The 26230-nt window shown below is 47.5% G+C and overlaps 1 protein-coding gene and 1 long non-coding RNA gene across 3 annotated transcripts in view; one reads left to right on the top strand and one right to left on the bottom strand.

Annotated features, from left to right (window-relative positions):
• Positions 1-26230, top strand: part of PDE2A (phosphodiesterase 2A) — a 350282-nt gene that overhangs the window by 124538 nt on the left and 199514 nt on the right. The window lies entirely within an intron of this gene.
• LOC144588216 (uncharacterized) lies at positions 48-3296 on the bottom strand. The gene is made up of 2 exons (XR_013543643.1): positions 575-3296; positions 48-424 (listed from the first exon to the last, which is right to left on the bottom strand). It is a non-coding gene; the product is annotated as an uncharacterized LOC144588216 (long non-coding RNA).

Below are 26230 nucleotides of genomic sequence, written 5' to 3' on the forward strand. Positions count from 1 at the left end.
CTTTTTTCCCCCTTGATCTTTTGGTTTTGCTTTAATGAAGCCGTGCCCTTTAAAGATCTTTTCTTTCTTTCTTTCTTTCTTTCTTTCTTTCTTTCTTTCTTTCTTTCTTTCTTTCTTTCTTTCTTTCTTTCTTTCTTTCTTTCTTTCTTTCTTTCTTTCTTTCTTTCTTTCTTTCCCTCCCTCTCGTTGATGTCTACTCTCTCAAATGCCATTTGCTGTGTTTCCTTTTTCCAGTGGACTGTGTGATTGTTTTCAGCCACATGTGTATAACTGCAACATTTGTGTTGTGCTTACCTGGTGTTTCTGATCCTGCTGGGAATAGAGAGACTCCCCCCCCCAAAGACCCGGTGCCCTGCCGATGAGGCTTTGGGCTCCCCAGCACATCTGGAGGTCGCCAGGAACAGCTGGCATAAATGATGACAGCCTAATGAGAAAGATAGAAAGAGACAAGAAAGTGTTGTTTGTTTGCAGGATCAAGCTATTCTGTAAAAAAGAGAGAGAGAGAGAGAGAGAGAGAGAGAGATTAGCATTTTCCTCTTGCCTCACTGTGGCTAGAAATAGTCCTCATTAGTACCTGATCATTATACATCCCCTCCAGAACTGCCGTTTTCCCTCTCCCCCTTCCTCTCGCCGTGGATGTTCTTAGGGTTTGGCATCCAGGGTTGATTCCGTTTAAACAGCCACCTCTACCTGAAGCAGGACGAGGAGGGTTTCCATTCCACGGATTTTCTTCTACGAGAACGATGCTTCTTGCACGGAAATGTTTGTTTTATCTCGGAGGGATGTGCGTCTGTCGCCTGTGTGCTGCATTTAGAGGAACGGGGAGGGGGGGAGGAGAGATTTTTCTGCCTCTGATTCTATGGACTGGTGATTTTACAAAACCTGGTTGGTGATTTGGGGGACGGGGTTGCCCCATTATGGGGGCTTAGCCTTCTTGTTCAAGTTGCCTGGCCAGGGAGGGGATGTTAGCAAAGAGGTGCTTCCTTCTTCACCTCCGCATGGAGGGGACTGGGTGCCCGCTTCAGGGCGCAAGGTGAGCGGACCAGCCCAGTGACAATTGCTGCCGTGGAGGTTTCGAAAGGGACACACAACCCATTGTGTGAAGGGCCCTGCCGAAGAGAGATGCAATGAAAGGAGGCTTTCAGGTATGGGGTGAAAGTTCAGCGGCCTGCTCTTCCCCTTTTCGGCTTCTGGGAGGGCAGGAGCCGGAAAGGGGAAGCGATGAATTGTCTTTTTGTTCCTCACCTGTAAGGTTGGCGATGCACAGGATGATGATGAGAGTATGGTTTGGAGCAGAGAACCCCGGCTGGGAAAGAGGGGGCTCGCTCGTCCCCCATTTTCCCCACCACCACTTTGCTCCACAGCTCCTCGGTTCTTGCTCCACATTTCAAACACAGAAAAAGCATCCGTTGGTTTCAGGGCATCTGCTTGTGTGGAGCTTCTGCCCTGTTTCCCCGAAAATAAAGCAGTGTCTGATATTAATTTTTGCTCCAAAAACACATTAGGACTTATTTTCAGGGGATGTATTTTTATATTATTATTTTATTTCACGTACAACAGTGTACATTGATTCAAACACAGTCATGTCACCTTCTTTTGGTTGCTGCACAAGAGTGGAGGACGAGGTTTCACTTCACTGGGGGCTTATTTTTGGGGTAGGGCTTATATGACAAGCATCCTGAAAAATCACACTAGGTCTTATTTTCAGGCTAGGTTTTATTTTTAGGGGAAACAGCGTAGTAAACAACGAGGACATTGTGTCCTGCTTTCTACTTATTTATTTGTTTATTTAGAACTATTCCGTGCTTTACAAAATGACTGGGATCTCATGGTGTTTGCCGCAGGAAACGTAATGCAAAACCAAACCCTAACTTAGCAAGCCAGAATGTGACTCATGGTTCCCTCTTTTACTCCCTTCCCAAGCTTGGGAATCCTACTTTCCCTGGACTACAGCTCCCAGAATCCCCCTAGCCAGTAAGTATGGCACTAGAAAACACAGCATTCCTGAGCTGTTTCCCTAATGTGAGCCAAGGAACAAGGCAGGAAGCTTCAGCAATTCCAAAGTTCCGGTCACCTCTTGTTTGGTCAGGGATTCTAATACCGGGAACCTTTTCCTAAGAGTCCTACAGAACTTTATAGACCAAGCAACACCAATTTATCAAATTCTACAAGCTTTATTTATCTAGATTGGTTTACGTTCCATTAGCACAAAAATACTTCAAATATTGCAAACATCCAAGATTCTTACAGCTGTTGAAAAAAGTGTAGGCACAAATAATTTTTTAAAAAAGAGAATTGAACATAAGTTATAGGCACATACTTACGTCAGAATTCATTCCAAAATACAATAGGAATATATTTTAAGAGTAAAAAAGAACAATAAGAACGTTTCAGGTACAGTCCAAAAATGCAACAGCTTATAGCCTAAAAGAGCAGATTGAGGGGGGAGGGAGGGAAATCACCATAGAGCACAACTTTAAACTACCAAGGCTCTTAAGAATAAAAATATATTCAAGAAAATGACTTTCTTAGCCTCTAAGCATATGAACACAAACAAAATCATTGTAAATGTTCACCCAAGCAAACCAGATTAAATCTATGGAGGAAAATCCATATGGATTGCTGTTGTTTGGGTGTCAAAATGAAGCCTGTTGCTGCATTGCTACATGACTATTATTGATACCCAGTGTTTCTGACACAATGTGCTGCTGAGATGACATGATGCTTTTAGAATTTCTGTGTGTGTGCCTTATCTCCGTATATTTATATATTTTTCCCATTTGTTTACCATTCCCTTCAAACTGTAAACAATCCTTTCTCCTGGGGCCTGGAGTACCAAGGAAAAAAATGTAGCAGGAAATTTTTGTTGGACCTACGGTAATTTAGAATCTGGCAAGTTGTTTTTGACTAATATTTTGCAAAGCCTGGAGAAATAAAGGCCTACGGCATAAATCATGGAATAATGTAATTTTTATAATGTCCCGTGTTTCTTTGGGAAGAAGGATGGCAGGTGATTAGCATTAGGGTCAGGGGTGCTCCACCATAGGTTTCTTACACTGGCATGGCGCTGGACAAGATGAGTCTTGGGTTCCCTTCCATCTTGAGAGTTCTGCAATTCCAGAATGTAGAAGACGGTGTGACCCACTGCTTTACTCACTCACTTGAGTGAAAGGAGGAGGCGAGGGTATGACGGATGGGTGGGTGGGTGGGTGGGTGGATTGGACTTCTATACCGCCCATCTGGCCAGTATAGCAGATGGCGGTCTGCAGCAAAAAAAAAAAATGCTGTAGCAATGATAACGCACAAAGGCAACAAACCAAACATTGAGATAAAAAACCAAATGGACAGTGCAATGAAATACAAGAAACGTGTGAAATGGACGATTTATGACCGTGGGCTGCCAAGAGGGAACACAAGGGTGTATGTGTGTGTGGAAGGGTTGGCTAAGCCGAGCGGAGGGCATAAACCTTGCCTTGACTTCCCCATTCCGGATTGCCTTGTCATCTCACAGCCCTCCCCCACCTTGCCTGGTGGGGAGGCCCTTGTGTCTCCCCCCCCCCCCCGACGACCATCACTGGGGAGTCGTGCTGGGCAGCCTTAATGTGACTGGAGCCTACCATGTGTTGGGAGAATTCTGCAAACTCCATCTCTTTCACCTGCTGGATTTCTATGAGCACAGATTTAAATTGGGGGCCGTTGTGTGTGTGTGTGTGTGTGTGTGTGTGTGTGTGTGTGTGTGTGTGTGTGTGTGTGTGTGTGTGTGTGTGTGTGTGTGTGTGTGTGTGAGAGAGAGAGAGAGAGAGAGAGAGAGAGAGAGAGAGAGAGAGAGAGAGAGAGAGAGAGGCGAGGAATGACCGTTCTGTCCCATTCTGTCTTTTTTTCTTAACAGCTACGTGAGAACTGAGTATTTGTTTGCACAATTCTAAGGCTGCCACGAGGATGGTAAAACACCAGTAGAAACCTATACTGTATACATATAGAACTCAGATACGGGCACCAGCCAGGGGTAGTTTTATCCCAGGAAAGACCATTTAGAGCCAGGGTAGAGGCTGTCGAAACAGACCCCTGACCGCTTGGCATGGGCCTTTTCCAAATGCTTGTTTCCAAGTAAGTCTGAAATAGTCCCACCCATTGAGAGGAGCAGCTGTCTGTCGATAAGATTGACAGCCATGGAGGAGGGCCACAAAGTGTGAATTAAAACCGAAGGATGAACATGCGTTCTCCAGAAGCAGGAGAGAGAGAGATATCAGGAAGTGCAAACGTCCTGTGGCCGGTTTCTCCCTAGCAGCTTATTTTTTTTTTAATTATTAATTTATTTTTAACATGCAGTTAGAGACCAAATGTGCATCTTGTGGGGGGGGGCGGAATGTGCAGTTGGAAACTGATAATTGTGCAGTGTGAAAAACACAGGACAAAAATGGTTAGGTTACAGGACTGAGTGTATTGAAAACGTAAATGACCGGCAGTATCGTGTGACAGTTCAGTTTATATAAGGGTTAGGAAGGGCTTTGGTTTCGATAGTTCAATCAGACTCCCCGAACCGTATTAACATCATTTCTTTCATTTTGGGGGAGGGGGCCGGGAAACCCTTCTTCTTCTTCTTCTTCTTCTTCTTCTTCTTCTTCTTCTTCTTCTTCTTCGCCTTCGCCTTCGCCTTCGCCTTCGCCTTCGTTGCTTGTGAAAAGTGCTCTGGCTTTCTCGACCTCCGGGTGCCACGGCTCCGGCTGAAGCTTGATGATCAGATTTTGGGGAGGGCGTTTGTGCCATTGCAAAGTCTGCTTGTTAAAAAAAAAAAAAGCGCTCTCTGCCCCTTGGTATTTGTAAGGGAATTCTGCGTTTCCCCTTGCAGTGAGGGGTGGGAAGAGTCCCCCCCCCCCCCCGTGGTGGGCCAAGCCCAGCATTGAATCTCCAGGAATAGCCGGGGCACAGCGTGTCCTCGCCTTTGAAACGGAGCCAGTGTCCCAGGAATGAACCGGCTTCTCGTGTTTGACGGCAAAGAAAAATTCTGTGAAATATCACACCCCAATAGGCCACGCTGCCCCTTGCACCTCGGCCCTCGGCCCATCTGTGTTTCCTTCCTAAATACAGATGGATTTATTCCTCCCGTCAAGAACAAATCTCTGATGGAGGCTCCAGCCATTCCTGAGGAATTCCAAGCATCTGCCCTCTTTTTGAAAAACATCTTTCTGTTTTGCACCCAATAAATACAGAGGGAAAGGTGGAAATGGTCTTATTAACCACAAGGGGTTCAGTGTTCTCAGCATCGTGCAGAGTTTGAGGAACTTTTAACAGGCCATGTGTGTCCTGTGCTGTCAAGATGGAACCAACTTTATAGTGACCCTAACAAGGCATTTCCAAATAAGTGAGATACTGAAGGAACGGTTTTACCAGCTCCACTCCCTCCTGTGAGCTTCCGTGGCTGAGCGGGGATTTGAGATCTGTTTATGAGAGCCCGAGTCCATCGCTCTATCCACTGTACCACCGTGGGAATCACATCACACCTTGGAGTAATCGTGTTTAGGTGCAATACTTGGTTGCAAAGAACTCAGACTCATTTAAGGTTGTTTTGCATAAGAATTCTGATCCCTGGCTGTGGCCAAGAGAGAGTGGCATGCCTAAGGCCACACGATGAGTCTGTGGCAAAGGTCAGGGATCCCTAGATAAGGGATTCACGGTTTGCAGCTCAGCTTTGTGGCCATGGTTCCTTCGGCTCCGTAATTGACCTTCACATTTATAAATTTCTGTACCATTCCACACCTCCTGTGGATTTTCTGGAACAGCTCTGTAAGGCCACCAGAGTTTCATGAAGCTCAGCCTGTTCTGGGAAGGCAGAAGAAAACAATAAGCCTGCATTAACAACAGGCCTGTATCCTTGAAAAATCTCTTGCGCTAAGGCTCGGCTGGAGGGTGAGGAACGAAAAACGCAGGTCTCCCTCCAGCATCCTGCAAATCCCGACGGAACCGTTTGCAGCTCCTCTGGGCTCCTAAAAGGATCGAAGAGCCTCCTGCTGGAAATGCAGCCACCCGCCTGCCTTGTGTTGGGAGGGGTGGAAGAATGTGCCCCCCCCCAATTAGACCGTTGTGTTTAACTTCGGCCCTTTCCGCCCTTGGCAACGTCTCCCTGCTTGGAGCTCAATGCAATTATCTGCTGACACTCCTATAAATCAGAATCTAATTGATACGTGTTAAGAGTCTGGCAGAATGAGAAATAATCTAATAGGAAAGCCAGACCGCCTTTGCCAACCCCTGCTCCCACGGCAGGCTGTGTAGGGTGCTGGTTTTCTTCTACTTTTTTAAAAAAAAATATTTTTAAAGGGGGCAGCTACAGGCTGAAGGAAGGGCGCCGGCAAGTCAAGGAGAGGCGTCAGCTGGCTTTCCGATTCTTCCTGAGGTTAGCCGCAAGCACGCCCACCTGGCAGGGCTGTCTCCGGATGGAGCTATCCATCATGCAGACAAGAGAGGATGACTTCTCGGTCTGGCAGTGACTGGGGGTTAAGGAAACGCAGCCCAGCCCAGCGGGCTGAGGGGCCCTCCTTGGTATACAGCCAGAGCCGGAGCACATTATTGGAGATCCATGGCCCTGAAGATGACCAGGTTGAAGGCCAAAGGCTGACAGCAGATGTACCTGTGGTCAGTGGTCTGGTGGAATGGATGAAAGGCCAGGCGGGAGGCTTAAGTCAGCGCCCAGCTTGGAAACTGGCCTAATGGTCTTGGTTTAATGATTGCCCCGTGATTGCCCCGGTTGCTGAGTGAAGAGTATGTTTTTATGAAACCCCTCCCCTTGGACAGGAGACACACATTGACAAAGACAGCTTTCTCTCATGCTCTTGGTTTGCCGTTTTGGAAGAAAGCGTGACATGTGAGGGGGAAATTCTAAAACAGGAGCTGTAAAGAGATTTCCTTGACTTTACAATATGCGCGTTGCAAAGGAGTAGAACAGCCACAAGGGTTGGGTGCATTACGTGTAGATCTGCATTCCCCCAGAAACCCTAGAGATCAGGGGATTTGGGGCACTGGAGCCCAAATAGGGGATGGTTTCCAAGCTCCGAACCAAACACGAGTGCGCTGCCTTACAGGGAGGGGTCCCCCAAACCCTTACAGGGATGGAGGCAAGGGGGTGACGTGGGCAAAAGCTCCTGAGCAAAACCCCTCTGAAAGTCCACTGGCATCTGACTCTCGTGGCGACTCCGGACATGAAATATGAACCGTCTCTCCTTCTCTCCCTTTTTTAAAAAACAAATGTGCTTCCGTCGCAGATCTAATTATTGTAGCGAATTGCCGGCGGGCTTGATCATTAGCTGTTCTGACAAGATGGGAGCATGTGAGGGGGGGGTAAGCGGCCTTCTGTGCAAGAAGGAGATGGTGCAAAGATTGTGGAAACAGATGGAGGGGGTGGGGCTGGATGGGGGAGGGGGTGCGGGACAGGACCCCCGGGCCCGGCCGGCCGTTTTTTAGGCAGAGGAACGAACCTCGGGGAGTTTAAGGGACAACGGTTCTTCAAGGAGCTTCTCAAAGGGGGAAAAGGCACCACTTCAGGAAAAAAAGAGAGGGGGGGGGAAGGGATTTTAATTAAATTGTATTTGGTGCAAATTATGAAAATCGGGGTCGATGGGAGTGAAGGACCATTCAGGAACTGGAGTCTTCTTTCATAAAGAAGCTTGGGGACTTAAAAACAGCTGCAGCGCTGTGCTAAAAGCGCAGCCAGTCTGCACAAGAATCTCAGCAATGGAAAGATAACATTACCCCTCCAGAGAGCTGCCCCCCCCCAAAGAATCAATCAATCAATTTATTTTAAAGTACTATGGAACAATTTACGTAGTATTTAGATTTCATGATGGACATTTGAGAACTGATATCCATGGAAGGAATATCAAACTCCTCATATTTAGGATCATCATCATCATCATCTCCACCACCACCACCATCATAGTTATGAATACTGTTCTCACTCAAATTCCAGCAAAATCAGTGTTTGTAATAATTTAATAGGTCTGAACGGTGCACTTCAATAAGGTGTGACCTGGTGCGGATGGCCCAGCCGTTCTTAAATTAATCCTTTGCTCATAATCTGGGATAATTTGCTGATGGCCAATGATTGGGAATGAATGAATACCCCCTCGTGCCCATGGGAGGATGGATGCAAAACACATTTTGCAGCCCTTCTCATGTGGAAGCAGGAGAGGCAGGGCGTTCCGGTCTCCGCACGGATGTGCCACTTCTAGACACATGCGCACAGACCCAGAGCAGGAGGTGTAGTGTGCAAAATTAGAGCTTTTGGTGTTGGGCCATAAGAGGGGGTGTCCCTGAACGGAGAAAATAAAGGCAGTAGTTTTTTTCCTGAGATAGGGAACGATTTCAAAAGGCCACTTGAAGAAGGCACCGTCGGCGCAGGGAAGGTGGAGAAAATGGGTTCGGTTGCTGCTTGGATTTGGAGGGCTGGCTCCTAAAAAGAGCTGGCCTTCCCGGAGATGGCGTTCCGGGCCAGGGGTATTGTGTGGGAGCCTCCGCAACTGTTCCCTTGGGGCATTTGTCCCAGGCGCCACAGCTTCACAGCCTGCGGTGAAAGTTCCTTTGCATAGCCGTGAAAATTCTGTACCTAGAGTTTTGTAAGTCGAACCTGCGTTCCCAAAAAGGGCAGAAATCTGCAGCATGCTTTGGCGGGCAAGAAAGAACCATAAGCCCTACACGGCTTCCCTTAAGCCCTTGGGCCTTTTTATCAGCCACGTTTTCTTCGTGTCTTGGTTTGGGAACTCAGAGTAGAGGAGGTTTGTGTCAACATGGGAAGCTTTTAATTGTCCCTCCTGCAGTCAGGTTGGGAACCCATTTTCTGGCTTCTCTGCTCATTCTGTTTGGGTGGCCTTTTAAGAAGGAGAGTTTGCCGGAGTCCTAGAGCTGAGGAAGGTTAGCAATTTCACTTTATTCAATATACCCTGATGAGAGTACAAGGAATGATTAAGAGAGAGAGAAAAGGAGGCCTGAGGCTCCCCTTTGAATTCCAAACATTTCCACAGCTACCAAGTTTTTTCCAGAATTTGCTTTTTGCGAGCAATTCGCTTGCCTTCTCCGGTACCCAAATGTTTGAACAATGTCCCCTTGGGAGAGCCTTCTCCAGCCTTTAGATAGATTGGGATTAGAGAGGGGGATGAATTTTAAAAAAAACAATTCACCAAATTCATTCAAAAAATCGCTAATTCGTCGACTTGTGTTTGTACAAATCAAAATTGTTTTAAAGCATTTTGGATTCATTTATTTGTTTGGATATAAAATGTGTCCCCCCCCCCAGCACCTAGAGAGACAAACATCACAGGGAAGCTTTCCCCCGACTCTCCTCTACAATCCATCCAAGTCTGGTGATGATTGGGTTTGGTGATGATTGGGTTTAAGACATTCAAGTCATACACCCACAAATTGAGTGTCCCTCCCCCCAAAAAATGCCTTTTAGCAGCTGGCTTGGAGAAACACAATCTTCACCAAATTTGGAGAGATTGTAGAGGAGACTCAGAGGAAACTTCCCTGCATCTCTAGATGCTGAGGGGACATTTTATTGGGTGTTAAATTTAAAAAACGAATTGACGAATTGGTTTGTCAGGGGGGAAAATGTAAATTCGTAATTCATGATTCGTCAACTTTGCTGGATCACGAATCAAAACGAATCACCATTTTTGGATTCATGCCCATCTCTAATTGGGAATTACGACTCCCATCGCCGGCCATCAGTCTGGCTGTTGGGATGGGGAGAGGTTGGAGTCCCGGCACTTCAGAAGGGGCTCAAGGTGAAGGATGCTGCTTCAGAGAAGGGGACGCCTTCTTTGGCGTGAAGGGACTTGAGCAACATGTAGGTCAGGACATCGACCGCAAACGTGGGCCAGACCTTGGGACTCTTGCGCCACTTGGCTCAGGCGCTGAGCCCCCTCCCTCCTAACCCCACCTTCTTTTTCTTGGGAAAATCCATTTAGGGCACATCTGTATATGTCTACCACCTCCTCCTCACGCCAAGTTAAGCTTCCACATTGTTCAGGACTGTGAGGCTCCAATGCATCCCCACCCCCTTACAAATTGTGTGTGTGTGTGTATGAGAGAGAGGGAGAGAGATCTTCCCACACCCTTTTCCTGAGGAGCTTGGGAGGAACTTGGCTGCGTCTTTCCGTGCCGTGAAAAGAGGCTAGTGGGCCATTGTGTGAAGAAGTGACGTCTTCTCTTGTTTGGGAGGGAGGACGTCACTTCTCACCCTTCCCTCTCTCGTTTATTACCTCCATGTGTTTGTGGAGCTGCGGAGAGGAAATGGTGCTCAAGAGAAGACAAATGACCCCCGGAAGAGCTGGCCCGCCCGGCCGCCTGCCCACGGGGCCTCAGGCGTCAAAGCGCGTTCTAGGCTGCTTTGGGGTGGGAAGGCTGTGATAGCGCTGGGGGTTTGTCGGCAGCTGCTTTTTGATGCTCGAAAGGAAGCCACAGGGTTGGGTTTGCACGAGCTGAGCAGAGGAGAGAGGACTGGTTTGGAGACCGCTCATGCGCGGGGTCACCATAAATAGGAAGAGACTTAATGGCACATAACCACGGCAGCAAGAAGCTTCCTGTAGGAACCCCTTTGGTGGCTGCGGTCCAGGAAACCTGTTGAGCATGAATCGTTCGGATTCACGCCTGAGAGAGAGAGATGTACAGAGAGAGAGAGAGAGAGAACATGTGCATGCAAGAAGGGTGTTTGGTCCCCGAGGCAATCGGAATATAGGTTCAGCCCCAGAAACTCTGTACCTGGAAAAGGTACTGTTTTCGGGATGATAAGTCCTGTCCTGGCTAGAGGATTCAGGGAGAGGCTATGAAGACTCTTCCCAGTTCTGTAATGGAAGCATATCAAATAGAACGTGGAAGACGTTTGTTTTCTTTGCTCACTTTGAACAGTAAACATTTCTGGTTCAGTTTAGGATGATAGTTATGTTTCTATTTTCTGTTTTTTTAAAAAATAAATAAAATTGGAAGTGGCTTATAATGATACCCCAAAAATGCAATAGGGGAAAAATATAGAATAATAATGAACAGCTATTATTCAAACGTAGTTAATATACTAGAGACATGTATAAAACTAGGAAATAATATGATATTCCATTAAAAGTGTAAAAAAGAGTGGATTATATATTATAGTGAGAATGGATTGTGTAAGAACCTCTTCAGCAAATATCTGAAGTTGGGCCGTCTTTACGCCGTCATTGAGGCTGCTTGCCAGCACATGGCTTTTCCTCCAGCTGAAAGTCAGTGGACGCGGTCCTCTGTTAACTAAGGCACTGGAGTACCTAAAGCAGAGAATCTCATAAGAATCTGGCTGAAAAAAAAGAGGCAACAATGAAAAAATTGAATCAGCAGTTTAGTTTCCCACAACCATCTGCCTGAGGGAGTAGGGCTGTTATCTTGTGTCCCTTTAGTTTATGGCACATCTCAGCCCTCTTAAGTATGAATCTTGTCCCCTGTCAGCTTAAAGTCTGCTAGGCTTTGCGAAGCGTCTGTGTGTGTGTGTGTGTGTGTGTGTGTGTGTGTGTGTGTGTGTGTTCCAGTCCATGTGGGCACGTACCACTACTAGCTCCTTAGAGGGAGTGCGTGAAAATGTCTTGCAGTGTCCGGTCGCACCCGCGCCAGATGCTCTCTCCATATTCCCTTAAGGTTCTGTTGTCCCTTTGCTTCTGAGACGCCTACTTCCATTTTGTTTCGATGCAGCTCGCTGGCTGGTGTGCTTATTTAAATTTCAAAAGGTTGGCATGCATTTGTATTTAAACTTCTTTCTTTATTTCAAAAACTGTGATCTTCAACCAGAAATGGTTCAACCCGCCATTTTCGCATATCTGAAAGACTGTCGCAGGAAAGCAAAGCAAAAGAAAAAAAAGCAAAGCATGTCACTTATATACTACTCCATAGAGCTGAAAGCAGTCCTTGGGCTGTTTACAAATTAATTATGTAGGCTACACCTTGCCCCCCCCCCCCCCAATGAGCTGGGTAGTCTGTTTTTACCAACCTCGGAAAGGTGGAAGGCTGAGTGGACCTCAAGCTGGCTACCTGGGACTGAACAACGAGGAAAGGTGAAGCAAGCTTGCCCGCTGGAGCTCTAAAGGGTGAAAGCTGAATAAACTGGTTCGAATTACAGGATAAAACAATATTAACTAAATAGGAGGAGGAACTTTATAATGGCAGGAGCTGTTCAGCTGTGGAAGAGCCCACCTCTCATTTCTGCGAGGTTTAAAATCAGAGGGTGGAGAAGTTCCCCTCTGCTAATAACGCTTGCCTGGGATTTCCTCTTTCTGTAGAGGGTTGGTCTAGAGAATGACTCTTTGGGAGGGATCCCTTCCAGATCTACAGTCCTATGATATTCTATAAGTGAGTTGGTCGAGTGATCCGAATAAAATAGGGTTGGCCCCCTGGGTGGGAGAACAGGAGCTTAGGAGAGATCTCAGAAAAAGCTTGTATCGTATGTCAAAGTTTGCCAGTCGCTTACATACCCCGCTTTGTCGTGCTCCGATGCAGCTCCACTTCACATGCTCTTCTGGGCTCCTCTGAGATGAGCATCAATAATGCCAAGAGGTGCCAACCCCTGAAGCTGGGGGTGGGGGTCGTAAGATGTGGGGGGGACACCTGAGAAGAACCCAAGTCCTTTTGGTTCCATACATCATCCTGATCTCTCTCTCCCCCCCAATGCAAATTCTGCCTGTCATAATCTGCAGCAGGTTATAGTTGGAGGAATGAGGAGGCAGTATCCCAAAACAGTAGGATTCCCCCCCCCCCCCCCGCTGTTCTCTTTTGAATCTGACATTCTGGAGGCGTTCACCTGTTGCAAACACAAGCATCTCTGGAAACATGATTTTTCTTTTTGAAGTTCCCACCCCTCAACCTCAGTTGGTCTGGAGGCATCTTTTAGAAGGCAGGGAAATTACAAATTATGATGTTGCTTTGGATGAAGGTCAGAGGATAAGAGTTGCTACGGGGGGACCACTGAAGTGCTGGAAGGTAAAACCCACCCTGTTCAGACTCCATCCGTCCCGGTCTGCTCTGGTTGGCTTGTGTGTGTGGGGGGGGGTCAGGCGGCGGCCCCCAGCGGCCAGCGGGCACGGATCTGAGATTGGCCCACAGAGATATGCGAACACCCTCTGTATCTTTTAAAGGCTCCCTCTGTTGTGGGCGCGATTCTTGCAGAATGGGGAGGGGGTTGGCCCCCCCATATGTCCTCCACCCAGTGCTGGCTTAGGGGTTAGTGAGCCTTTTCTTCCAGAATACCTCTTGCTATAGTGACCTGCTTGCTTCTTTCTTCAATCAGTAGTAAGGTTGGGTAGGGTAATGTTCTGGAAGACGGCTATGTTCTTATCTCAAGGAACCCACACTTTAAGGGAGCAACTAAATTGGCCCTTTTCCTCACAACTTGCATCTGATTGGGGACTAATTAATTCAAATTAAAACTCAGTGATTACAAGATGTAAAGCTCAGTGTCGGGAGATCCACAGTGGAATCTTGGAGTGTGGAGTCGTCTTTTTTTTTTGTTTGACCAGCAGGGGTGGTTTAAAGGTGCTCCAGCTGGGTTGAAATGGCCTTTGTCAGTTTTCTGCCCCGTGTGACTGTTTGATTTGATGCCCAGGGGTGCTCCTGGACCATGTCTGTTTCCCTCAACGGAGCGTCCCTTGTCTTCACATAGCGACTTGGGGAGGTTTTTTTAAAAAAGGATTTCAATTCAGCATTGGAACAAAGTTTTGCTAGGATACTTAGGGGAAGTAAAAATAAATCGAAAGAGAGAGGTGGAAATTGCAAAACAAACAAAAAAAGAAAGGTGGAAGTTGCAAATCAGCCACTTCAGGCTCCATCCACTGTAGAAGCTCTGTCCAAACTGAGCTCTTTGCCTCTGCCCTGGCAAATAATCATCCGGACGCTTTCAGCAACTTTTCCTTGCTGTTTGGTTGCACCCTCCGTTTTGATAGTGCTTGTGAACACAGAAAGAAAGGAAAGGCAACTCTAATAATAAAGTCTGTGTGAGGAGGCAGGAGGCTGTTGATAACTGCAGCTGTGTTTGAGTCCCCAGGTCCGATTTGCAGGTCAGTTTGGAGTGTATCCGTTTTTCAGTGTCCAGAGTCATTGGTACTCTGTCCAGTTTGATTTATGCCCCAGATCCGAATCAGTCTTTAAGCTTCCTGTTGACTTGTGCTGGATAACCAAAGCACCTATACCTCCTCCACCGCCCCCATCGTAGCAGTGTGTATGAAATTGGGAGGCAGGATAGACCCTTAAATGCAGAGGAGAGGCATGCCACATTTCAGACACAAAGCTTCAGGTGATCACATCTGGGTACCTTTAAAATCTTATTTTTTCAAAAACAATCAAACAAGGAGGAAAGACAGACAGGCAGACAGAGGCTGAAGTATTTTGGACTCCATGTGATTTAATTTGTCCTCCAAACATAAACTGACTTGTAACTTTACTTTGCTTCCCCCTGGAATTGAAACTGGCCATTCTACTTTGGTTTGGATCTCCTACAGATTCATACGAATCTGGATGATTGGGACAGATCCCAAGGCAACCTCCCCAACAAACCAGTAACTCTGGATTTGTCATAACTGGTTTCCTTTCTTTGCCTCCTGGAAGAAGAGGTCTTGAGCCTTGGAAATGCTTGTCCTTGGTTTGGATCATCTGACCCAACTTCTCTCGCTGCAGTGTTCGGGGTCCAGCATCGATGGGCCTCATGCTGGAATATAACCCTCATTTGCCTCCTTTTTACATGTGAGTAGGTGATGCTGCCAGATTTGTCAGCAAGGATGGTGAAGAATTTCCTGGTGCTCTCAGGAGAGTTCTCAAAACGGCAACCGTGACGTTTTGTTGTGCAAATGTCATTGGTTTTCACACAAATTTGCTCATTTTACATTCGGAACACAACTCGTTGTGTGAATTGCCCCAATTTGGGTTGACTCTTTTTAAAAGAATTCTTTTTAAAAAAAAGAATTTGAAGCACTAGATGGGGTTTTCCCATCTTTTAAAATAATCAACCAATCCTTTTCGGCCTGCTCTGTGTGTACGTGTGTGCGTGCACATACATATCTCTCTCTCTCTCTCTCTCTCTCTCTCTCTCTCTCTCTCACACACACACACACACACACACACACACACACCCCTGTGCTTTGTTTCTCAAAGGGAACGGAGGCAAGTGATTTCACACAAATTACAGAACGGAGGAGTGGTCAGGGCAAGAGACCTCGTTGTCTCCCTTCCAGCTGTGCCGAAAAAGAATTTAGCAGGGTTTCAGAATCCTTGACCCAGGTCCCCCACTGTGCTGAGAGAGCCTAAATCAATGAGAATGAGGGATTTAGCCAAGTTTTATTACCAGACATTTCTTTCTTCTCATGGGGGTCAGCCAGCACAAGGGTAGTTGTGCCCCCCCCCATCCTGTTTGCCATTTCTCTGGGATCCGGCTTTGGAAAGCAGAAACTCTTGCATGGCTAATAGCCCTTCATAGATCCATCCTTTTCCGAGTGCATTTCGCCCCTGATTTTATTTCTTTAGTTTAAAGAAACTGTTCACACTTGAAGTCATGATCGTACTTTCTATATGCTTAAAGAAGCCCCAAACACAGAAGCCCGCAAAATGGCTAAAACTGCACGTTGACGGCAGTGAAGACGCTGCTCATAACCTGCGTTGGATCCTGATGGGATCCAGGTGGACTCAGCCTAACATCCTTCTAAGGTCAGTAAAATGAATACCCAGGTAGTGGTGTGTGTGTGTGCGCGCGCACGTACTGAATCGCAAACCGCCCAAAGAGTACCTTTTTGCTTTTGGTTTGCTCCTAAATCCTTGCACAAAGTGTTTCTTTTTGTCCCGCGCATGGATGGCAGTTTCTATTTTCTGTTGCTTAGGCTTTGCACCGTGACCTCCTTCTCCTGGGTGCAGCCTTCAGGCTCCGATGACCGAGCTCATCTAAATTTAGCCTTTATGTAAGTTCAATGTTGTTGAACAGCTCAGTTCAGCCTGGGCTCTGCCTCTGGTGCCGGTGGGGGGGCATCTCCTCCCCTCGAAGCCCCCCCTTCCAGGCCCCTTAAAATCTGATGACGCCTTGGGCTGAGTCCCATCTTCTCGAGATGGGTCACCATCAACCACCCATCCAAAACTTGGGGTCTCGGGTCAGGGGTGGAAGAGACCCTCACTGACCCTCCCAACAAGAGGTTGGAAAACCCCAATAAGCTCTCATCTCGGGTTTATGAGCTCTTGGCTTAGAGGGACCCAGCAGGGTCTACGGTATTTTATATCCCTCCTTTTTAAAAAACTGTACTCCTTTTGGATTTGCTGCTGCTTTACCATTTGTGGGTTTTTTTCCCCCCTTAGGGTGGTCTTGTTTCATTCTTTCTTTTTTTCTTTCTTATTTTTTGCAAACGACTCTGGGATCTTTTCTTAAAACATTTTTAAAAAATGAATGATGGCATAAGCATGTTTTAAAATAAGCGCATTGAAAGCAGATAGATGAGGAAAGAGCTTGTTCCAGGATCATTTTGTACTCATTCCCGCCCACCCTTTCCTATAGTCCAGGTTTTCTACCTCTCTGGGCTTCCTCTGTGGAAACCCACCCGCTGTGATGAGAGGCAATTAGTAGAACCATTTACTGCTCTGATAAGTGGCTGGCAATGGCTTGAGGAAACGAGTGGGCTCTCCGCCGCCGAATGGGCCATGTCGCCAGCATGATGACAGGGGAAGAAGCGGAGAAGGTGTGGCATGTGGGATTACAGCCTTAAAAAGCAGGAAAATTATGATGATGGTTACAGACCCGCCAGCCTGACATCAATCACAGGGAAAATTCTAGAGCAGATTATAAAGCAGTCGCCCTGCAGGCACCATCAAAACAATGCCGTAGTAAGTAGAAGCCAACACAGATTTGTCAAGAACAAATCCTGCCCAACTAATCTGATCTCATTTTTTAAAAATCACGTAATCTCCCTGGTAGATGGTAGGAATGCTGCAGACGTAATATATCTTGACTTCAGCAAAGACTACCATACAGTAGTGCATTCTATCCTGATTAGCAAACTAACTAGGGGTGTGTGTGTGTGTGTGTGTGTGTGTGTGTGTGTGTGTGTGTGTGTGTGTGTGTGTGTGTGTGTGTGTGTGTGTGTGTGTGTGTGTGTGTGTGTGTGTGTGTGTGTGTGTGTGTGTGTGTGTGTGTGTGAGAGAGAGAGAGAGAGAGAGAGAGAGAGAGAGAGAGAGAGAGAGAACAACTGTCAGGTGGACAAACAGTTGACTACAGAATTGTACCTGGAGTGTGATGATAAACGGCTCCTTCTCAAACTGGGTCACAGGTGGGATTCCCGAGGGCTCAGTCCTGGGCCTGGTGCTCTTCAACATTTTTATGAGTGACTTCGACCAGGGGTTGCAGGGAATGGTGATCAGATTTGTGGATGTCTCACAGTGGGGTGGAATAGCTAATACCCTGGAAGACAGAAACAAAATGCAAAATGATCTTGATAGGCTGGAACACTTGGCTGAAAACAACAGAATGAAATTTAACAGGGGTAAGTCCAAAGTTCTACACGTAGGGGGAAAAAACCTCAAATGCACCTTTACAAGATAAGGGAAATTTGGCTCAGCTATATTATGAGTGAGAAGGATCTTGGAGTTGTTGTAAATCAAATGCTGAATGTGAGCCAGTGGCTGCAAAAAAAGGCACATGTAATATTTAGGCCGCATTAACAAAGGTTTAATCTCCTAATCTCGTGATGTACTTGTCCCCCTCTGTTTGCTCATCCAGAGTACTGTGTGCAGTTCTGAACACCACAGTTCAAGAAGGATGTCAGCAAACTGGAGCACGTTCAGAGATGGGCAACAAGGATGATCAAGGGGCTAGAAACCAACCGTAAGAGGAAAGGCTAAAAGAACTGGGAATCTTTAGCCTTGAGAAAAGAAGATTGAGGGGAGACAGGACAGATTTAGGCTGAACATCAGGGGGAAAAAATTCTAACTGTTAGAGTAGTACAACAATGGGACCGGTGACGTTAGGGGGAGGTGGTGAGTGCTCCATGCAAGAGAAATGTAGATTCTTGCACTGAGCAGGGAGTTGGACTGGATGGCCAGCTCCATGATTCTAGAATTATTTCGACCACTGCTTTTACCCTCTTTAGCAAGCTCAGGGAGGAGAGTGCAGGATCTGCAGAATGAGTAAGTGGAAGAGGCAAGATTCCCTGGAAAAGACAATAATGCTTGGAAAAGCTGAAAGCAACAGGAAAAGAGGAAGACCAAGATATGAGATGCATTGACTTCATAAAGAAAGCCTGGGTCTTGAGCTTATTATTATCATTTTGATTATCATTATCCTTATTGTTATCATTAAGCTTAGGGAGGAAGTGGCAGAATTTTCAGGATTAGTAAATGGAAGAAGCACTTTCCTAAGGAGACCTTTGTGTGTGTGTGTGGGGGGGGCTTTACTATGACTTGAACATCTCAAAACAGTCTTCACCAAACTCAGAGGGGGTGGAGAAGAGAGTCAGCTGAAGACTCAAGATATGCTTGGCGTCTCTCACATGGGGGTCAATCTACAGCTCCTGAAATCCTTGAATCACATGAACCATGAAAAGGTTTGCTTTGTCAGAAAGTTCATGGAAGTTTGTGATTCGTGGTTTCAGAACGGTGACGAACCTTCACGAACCCCCGTTTTACTGCTTCGGTCCGGTCTCTCTTCCTGAGCTGCTACTGCTCTCCTGGCTGTACTGAAAGCCATTGACTCCGAAAAGGAAGGGATTTAAGGCTGCACAGAATTCTTCATCAGACCAACTGAAAAGCCCGGATGTGTGTGTGTCTGTGTCTGTGTCTGTGTCTGTGTGTCTGTCTGTCTGTCTGTCTGTCTGTCTGTCTGTCTCTCTCTCTCTCTCTCTCTCACAGCAGCCCGATTACCCCACGGGAGGGCCATGCAACGGGGGGCTTAAGGCTTTGTCTCTTGCAGGGTTTCAGATGGGAGTCTTTCCAGCAAAGCCCCAAACTGCAGATTTTGGGGACCTTAATTGTGCAAAGCTCATTAGCCCTGAGCTGGTCGTAAAACTGCCTCATAAAGAGAAAGCATGCCAGGAAAGAAGGATTTGCGGCCTTCCACCTGACAAGCCAAACAGCTCTTGACTGCTGTTAACCTGTGGGTCCTCCCCTTCAGGTGGGGAGCTATATGCGGCTTTTGTGGTACATCCGGATGGCACTGATAGTTTAAAACGGAGCAGATACCCCTCGACCAGGCTGTCCATGGCTGTTGATGGAAGGAGAGAAAGAGAAGGAAGAGAGCATTTTTCCCTTCCTGGTGCTGTTTTTTTTTTTTTTTTTTTGACTCGTGATCTCTCTGCCTGTTCAGAGGAAGGAACAAATAGCCGGGCGGTACCTCCCAGCAGGCTGTCTGCATCCTGACCTCTGGCTGCTCCTGGAGGGCTTTAAAGTCCCGTTGGTTTCCTGAAGAGAAAAGAGGTCACCGGGTCTCCCTGTTTGCTCCTGGGCTGCCACAGAACCCGCCCCCCCCCGAGCCTTGGATTCGGGGAGGGACAAAGGGCGATGGCAGAACTAGGTCATTCGGCCACTGTCTTTCCTGAGAAGCTGGCAATGCCAGGGCAAGAACTGCCAACCCAGAGAGAGACCAGCACGGCCGTCCAGTGGGAGGCGCCAGGCCTGCGACCCCTCCCGAGGCCCCCGGGATATGGATTTACTGATTTATTTAAAATATTTGTTACCCTGCCTTTCTCTCCTTAAAAAAGATGATTGAAGGGCATTATGTGAAAGCTCTAGGAGAGTCCGTAGGATGGCTTAGCCATGCTGGCGTCAAAACGGCTCTACCTTTGCAGTGCAGACCCAGGGCCAGACCAAGCTTCGACCCCAACGGGCCCTGGAGGGATTCCGAGAGTTAAGTACCGTCTCTCCCCAAACCCAAAGAAGAGAGCATTCAAGCCCAGTGATCCAGTGAATCCCCCCCCCCCCGTGAGAAGCTCCTTACTGGAGCAAAAGTGTAGTTAGGGTTAGGGATGTCTAGTTCATTGTGACACCTGTTTGCAAAAAGGGATTTTAAAAAAGCATTCTGGGCAGGGAGAGGGAGGAGAGAGATTATAAAGCCCCTGGCTTGCAATTTGTGTAGCTTCTGATAAACCACACCCTCAGGATTTCACGTTTGCTCAACGAAGGGATTTTTTGTCCACCAAAGCTTGCATCAAATGTTTCATTTTTAAAAAAGTGGTCTAATAAAGGTGTCACATTTTCCCACATTCCTTTCGCGTAATGACCACACGACTCACTTTGAGGGTTGGGCCCCCCCATCTCTGAGAAGACCTCCTTGACACATAGCACTTCATTCTTAATGCCATGATGATGGCTGGTTCAATCATTTGATTGCATTGACTGTTGTAAATTGCTCAGCGTGTATTCTGCACGATGGGTTGGTAGACAAGTTAAAGGGAGGGAGGGAGCGAGGAAGGAAAAGAAAGAAAGAAAAAAGGAAGGAAGGAGCTGAAGCTGATGGATGGAAGGAAGGAAGGAAGGAAGGAAGGAAGGAAGGAAGGAAGGAAGGAAGGAAGGAAGGAAGGAAGGAAGGAAGGAAGGAAGGAAGGAAGGAAGGAAGGAAGGAAGGAAGGAAGGAAGGAGCTGATGATGGATAGAAGGAAGGAAGGAAGGAGGAAGGAAGGAAGGAAGGAAGGAAGGAAGGAAGGAAGGAAGGAAGGAAGGAAGGAAGGAAGGAAGGAAGGAAGGAAGGAAGGAAGGAAGTCCTTGGTCTGGTTAGGAAAGCTGCAGCTGCCAGTCAGAGGAGGAGGGAAAGACATCCGTGGTGCACATTGGGCTTTATGGGTGTGCCAAAAGGCGTCCAGTTTTCTGTTGGCACGAAAATGTCTCTTTTGATCTTCTCAGTTGTTGTTGTTGTTGTGCGCCATCAAATTACCCTCGACTTTTGGAGATCCTCCGAACAAGCAATCTCTGGAAGGTCCCGCCCGCATCAGCCTGGCTCAGCTCTTGCAAACTGAAGCCTGTGGTTTCTTTTAAGGGAGTCTGTCCATCTCCTGTTATTGTGCATCATTGTACACATTGTACCATGTCTTTTCTTCATGGCCTTTTTTATGTGCTCAAGAGCCCTACATGATGTTCATGGTTTGCTTTGTGAGCCGTGTTTTGCACTGCGGGTAGGGTGCTGAGCAGAGACCCGACTCACTGAGGTCATGTGAATTGTCTCCAGTGTTGACTAGTTTTCGGAGGCCAAGGGCCAAGGAGAAAGAAGCCTCTCCTCTGTTTCCTTCTCCTGTAAACTAGTCATTTCTTCCTGCACTTTCCTGCCCCGAGGTGTGATTGCAGTGGCCCTAGGCAGTCAACGAGGCAAAGAAAGGCACCCTAGAAAAACAGGCAAGAGAGGCAGAGATAAGAGAGAAAACCTCCTTCCACAAGGCTGAACGTCACGGTCTGGTAGCAAATGACAAGCCAAAAGTAGAGATGCCGTTCTGGAGCCCAGGCACCCCTTCTCCGCCCCCCCCCATTTCCTTTATTTTGGGGGAGCAGAAGAACAACATGGAGTGGGCTTGACGGCTTTTTGGAGCCCATTATGGAGACGGAGGACGTCAGCGTGCTTGAAGACGGGAAGGGAAGGATGCTTCTCTCCCAGATACAGAAGAACACGCCTTCTCGTCCAGTGGAGATCTAATAAAAGATAACCGTGGCGAGCTTTCCTTAAAGCAGATGGAGAGCTTAGCAACCGTTGTTGACAGCTCCTGAAAATTACTTTTAATCAAGGCAGTTTTATTCTTGAGGGTTTGGGGAGGGGAAGACACTTGGGCGTCTTCTCCTGCTCTGCGGAGGCTCTTCCAGCTCATTGCCTGCGTGGCTCATGGCCACGTGGACTAGAAGCTGATGTCGCCTCTTCTGTAGAACTCGGCTGAGAATATCGACTCCTCGCGGTTGTCTCCTTTCTCTCCTTCCCTGGACGTGGCCAGCTGTTTCCTCAATCCTACCATTTCTTCTTTTCTGCCTCCGCTGCCACGACTGCCTGCCTGACTTTTATTTGAGGATTTGACTGTCTTGCAAAATTGCCATTCCTGATGAGAAAGCTTGTAAAGAAATGGATGATCTTGCAAGATTCCTCACCTCCAGTCCGAGAGTGAGACGAGGAGTGCTTCCCTCCCACATGACGGTTCCTCCGATTTGCTCAGCCTCTCTTTGTGCAAAAGTGGGGGCTTCGCCATTTGTAAAGAAAAACCCAGGAACAGGCAGATTGATCTCTGGAAGCCCTGGCGGAGGGACCCAGAGGACACGAAGCGTCCCCCCTCTGAGGCCTCCGATTCTTTAAAGTCTGTGCAACAGGGCAGCAAGGACTGTACGTTTTCGCAAAAACAAAAGGGAAGCCGTTACAATAACTGTGGGTGAAAACAGAACCCCAGAAGCCCCCTTGATCGTGGGGGGGAAATTATTTCTCTTTTTCTCAGGAAAAGGGGAAAGCGTGGCTGTTTGACATGCTTGTGTGCGAAAACAAGAAAGGTGCAGATTTGCAGACTTGCCCGTACCCTGCTCTTCCTCCTGCTGCACAGCGCACCTCCGTCTCCTGTGCAAACACAGGGCCAAACTCACAGTAGGCAAACACCAACAATCACAAATTAGGAATATATCAGATTATAAATTGCAAATGTTGAGTATTTATTTAATTTCTTTATTGTTTAGACTTATAGACCACCCCCTAGGGTCTTAGAGCACACTCTCTCTCTCCAAGGAATGCCATTAATACTGGGCCTCATCGCAGGGTGAGCAGAAAGGAAGAAGCTTTGAGCTGCCCACCTGAGAAAGTCTGGATGGGAAGTCTTGGGCATGCTCACTTCCAGCTCCCACAAGGGTGGTATTCTCTTGTAAACAATATAGAAGATGTGGCTTCTTGAGGGTGGCTCTCACGCTTCGCAGATCTTTAACTGAAGCTGCCTCCACGTCCTCCTGTCAAACTCTGCTGGTATGACAGATGGAACCTATCAATTCTAAAGGAAATCCACCCTGAGTGCTCACTGGAAGGACAGATCCTGAAGCTGAGGCTCCAGTACTTTGGCCATCTCATGAGAAGAGAAGACTCCTTGGAAAAGACCCTGATGTTGGGAAAGTGTGACGGCAAGAGGAGAAGGGGACGACCGAGGATGAGATGGATGGACAGTGTCTGCGAAGCAACCAACATGAATTTGACACAACTCCGGGAGGCAGTAGAAGACAGGAGGGCCTGGCGTGCTCTGGTCCATGGGGTCACGAAGAGTCAGACACGACTAAATGACTAAACGACGACGATGACAGATGGAAATTGGTTTGAGAGGCCACAGCCGGAGATAAGAGTGTAGAGCAGTAATGCTAGGAATGGCAGAAGGCAGTAGGAAAAGAGGAAGACTGGTATGAGATGGATTGGCTCAGTAAAGGAAGCCATGGCGTTTTGTCTACAAGAGCTGAGCAGGATGATTAATGGATTTTATGGAGGCCATTCATTCACGGGCTTTTCAAAAATCAGAAGCCCACTCACCGGCTCATCACAACCCCAGGAGGCCTTCCAATCAAACCTCTCTTCAAAACAATGTGCTTAACTTTGTGTCGCTGTTCTTTGTAGAACTAAGAGTCGCTTTTAATGATAGTTGGTTGCAAGGATGAGTCAGACTTTTTTTTTTTAAAAAAAATGCAATCCTCTTTTTACCCAGAGGGGTGTCCACTTGGATTGGTGGATCAGGGTTAAGGCCGCGCTGCTGCAGTGGGAGACGTTTGGCCTTCCTGATATTTTTGGACTACAGCTCCCATCGTCCCTCACCACTGGCTATGCAAGCTGAGGCTGGGGCTATATATGAGGATATATCTCCTTATTCTGGATCCCAGTGCACTCTCTGCATTGTGCAGGATTTCCGCATCAACCCGTATATATTTATATATATTATATATATTTCCTTATTATATATATACAGCAACAACATCTAGGGGGCAAAAGCAATCCCAACCCTGGAATGGGAAATGTTGCTTGATCCCAGTACACTCTCTGTGTTGTGCAGGATTTCCGCATCAAACCATAGGGAGGCAGGATGGTCAGAAGTGACTAGAGAGAGGAGTCAGGCAGGAAAAAAAAAAAGAAAGAAAGGGTGGTCTGAGATGTTACTAGAGCACATCCTTTGAAGCTGAAATCTGTTAGTGGTGTGGATGAGCACTCAGCTTTGCAAATGAGGCCCGTGCTCACCTCCTGAAAACCAATCAAAAAACAAGGCTGGCCAATCCACGAACTACAGCAGGTGTGAAGAGCTGCAACTGGGGGGATCAGATTGTTTCCTTCGCTTAATGACTTTCTTCTTCTAACACTGAGTCGTCTGCAATGTTGGTGTTGGGGAGAGCATGAATGAGGGGATCTTGAGCTGTTCAAGCTGACTTCAGGGCAGAAATAATAACCCACTTTTAAAGGCAGCCAGAGTGCTGACCACCGAAGAATGGATGCTTTTGAATTGTGGTGCTGGAGGAGGCTCTTGAGAGTCCCCTGGACTGCAAGGAGAACAAACCTATCCATTTTGAAGGAAATCAACCGTGAGTGCTCACTGGAAGGACGGATCCTGAAGCTGAGGCTCCAATACTTTGGCCATCTCATGAGAGGAGAAGACTCTCTGGAAAAGACCCTGATGTTGGGAAAGTGTGAAGGCAAGAGGAGGAGAAGGGGATGACGGAGGATGGGATAGTTGGACAGTGTAATTGAAGTGACCAACATGAATTTGGTACCCAAACTCTGGGAGGCAGTGGAAGATAGGAGGGCCTGCCGTGCTCTGGTCCATGGGGTCACGAAGAGTCAGACAGAACTTGACAACTAAACAACAACAACGAAGTGCATCCCTGCCCCACGATAGGCTCTTATATCTCAGAGCTGAGAAATATTGTTCCCAACAAGAAAAGTGAAGTTTCTACGCGCTGCTTCTTTCTCAACATGACTGAGAGAAGAGACTCGGTCTGCACTGAATGTATTTTCCTCCTGATATTAAAGCTCCTGCTGTGTACAGAAGCCTCAAGTGTGACCTTCTCTTTTTCGAATTTAATGAAAATTGCAGAGCCCAGCCGGCAAAACAAGTGATTCATAGGCAGGATGGCGGAAGAGGTGGGGAAACCCTGCTCTCCCGCAGACCTCAAAGCTGTCCGTGCCGGAATAGAAAATGTGGCTGAGGAGGAGGCCACCCTCCCTCTGGAGCACATGCCTCTCCTCCAACACATCCTCCTCGTATTTCTTGGGACCGTAACCCCCCCCACCCTGCCCTGGGATGAGGAACGACCCTGGCCTGTAAACAACACCCAACGCATGAAATCCCCAGCTCTCCCTCCCTCCCGCCCCCACCCCCCAAAAAAGCCTCCAAGCCCCAAACCTCTCCCTGTCTTCATACTTCCAGGAACTAAGCAGCTGAGTGTCGTGCTTTGGATTCCATGGGGGGGGGGGGCTCCCTCAAGGTCTCAGCTTCTGCCGGGTGATCTCTCCCGCCTGAAATAGGTGCCTTTTGGACAGAGCTCATGACAGCTGGGCGGAGTGGCCTTGGCCAACTGCAGGGCAGAAATAAGCCATCCTGTTTGGTGCGTGCTTTTCAAAGCCTAGGAAGGAAGGAAGGAAGGAAGGAAGGAAGGAAGGAAGGAAGGAAGGAAGGAAGGAAGGAAGGAAGGAAGGAAGGAAGGAAGGAAGGAAGGAAGGAAGGAAGGAAGGAAGGAAGGAAGGAAGGAAGGAAGGAAGGAAGGAAGGAAGGAAGGAAGGAAGGAAGGAAGGAAGAGAAGGGAGGGAGGGAGGGAGGGAGGGAGGGAAACAAAGAAGGAAGAAAGAGAGAAGGAAGGAAGGAAAAGAGAAAAACGGAAGGAAGGAAGGAAAAGAAAGAAAAAAGGGAAGGTAGGGAGGGCTCATTTTCTTTCTCTCTCTGGTGGAGTTTTGAGATTTCTCTCCCTCTTGGGAAACTTCATTCTACCCCATTGTTGCTCTGTGCATAGTGATGGCAGCATGAAAAGAACCACTGTAGGAGCGCCATGTGTTTTGAATTCTGACCCGTCTTTTCCCTGAACGGCACCAGAGGTGGGTGTTGTGGAAGGGAGAACCATGAACACACGCCCTACAGTTTTTAATCTGGCAAATGAGTGAACTAAAGCAGTCACAGATTTGTGGGGAGACCATCTGAATCAACGGAAGAAAATATGAATTCGTGTTGTGAGCTAAGGATGTGCTTTTTCTTTCCATTTCGAGGCTCTTTTGGTGCCAACGCCTGAGGGTTTAGGAGTATTTGTT

The sequence above is a fragment of the Pogona vitticeps genome, chromosome 3 (genome assembly GCF_051106095.1).
Source record: "Pogona vitticeps strain Pit_001003342236 chromosome 3, PviZW2.1, whole genome shotgun sequence".
Lineage (NCBI taxonomy): Eukaryota > Metazoa > Chordata > Lepidosauria > Squamata > Agamidae > Pogona > Pogona vitticeps.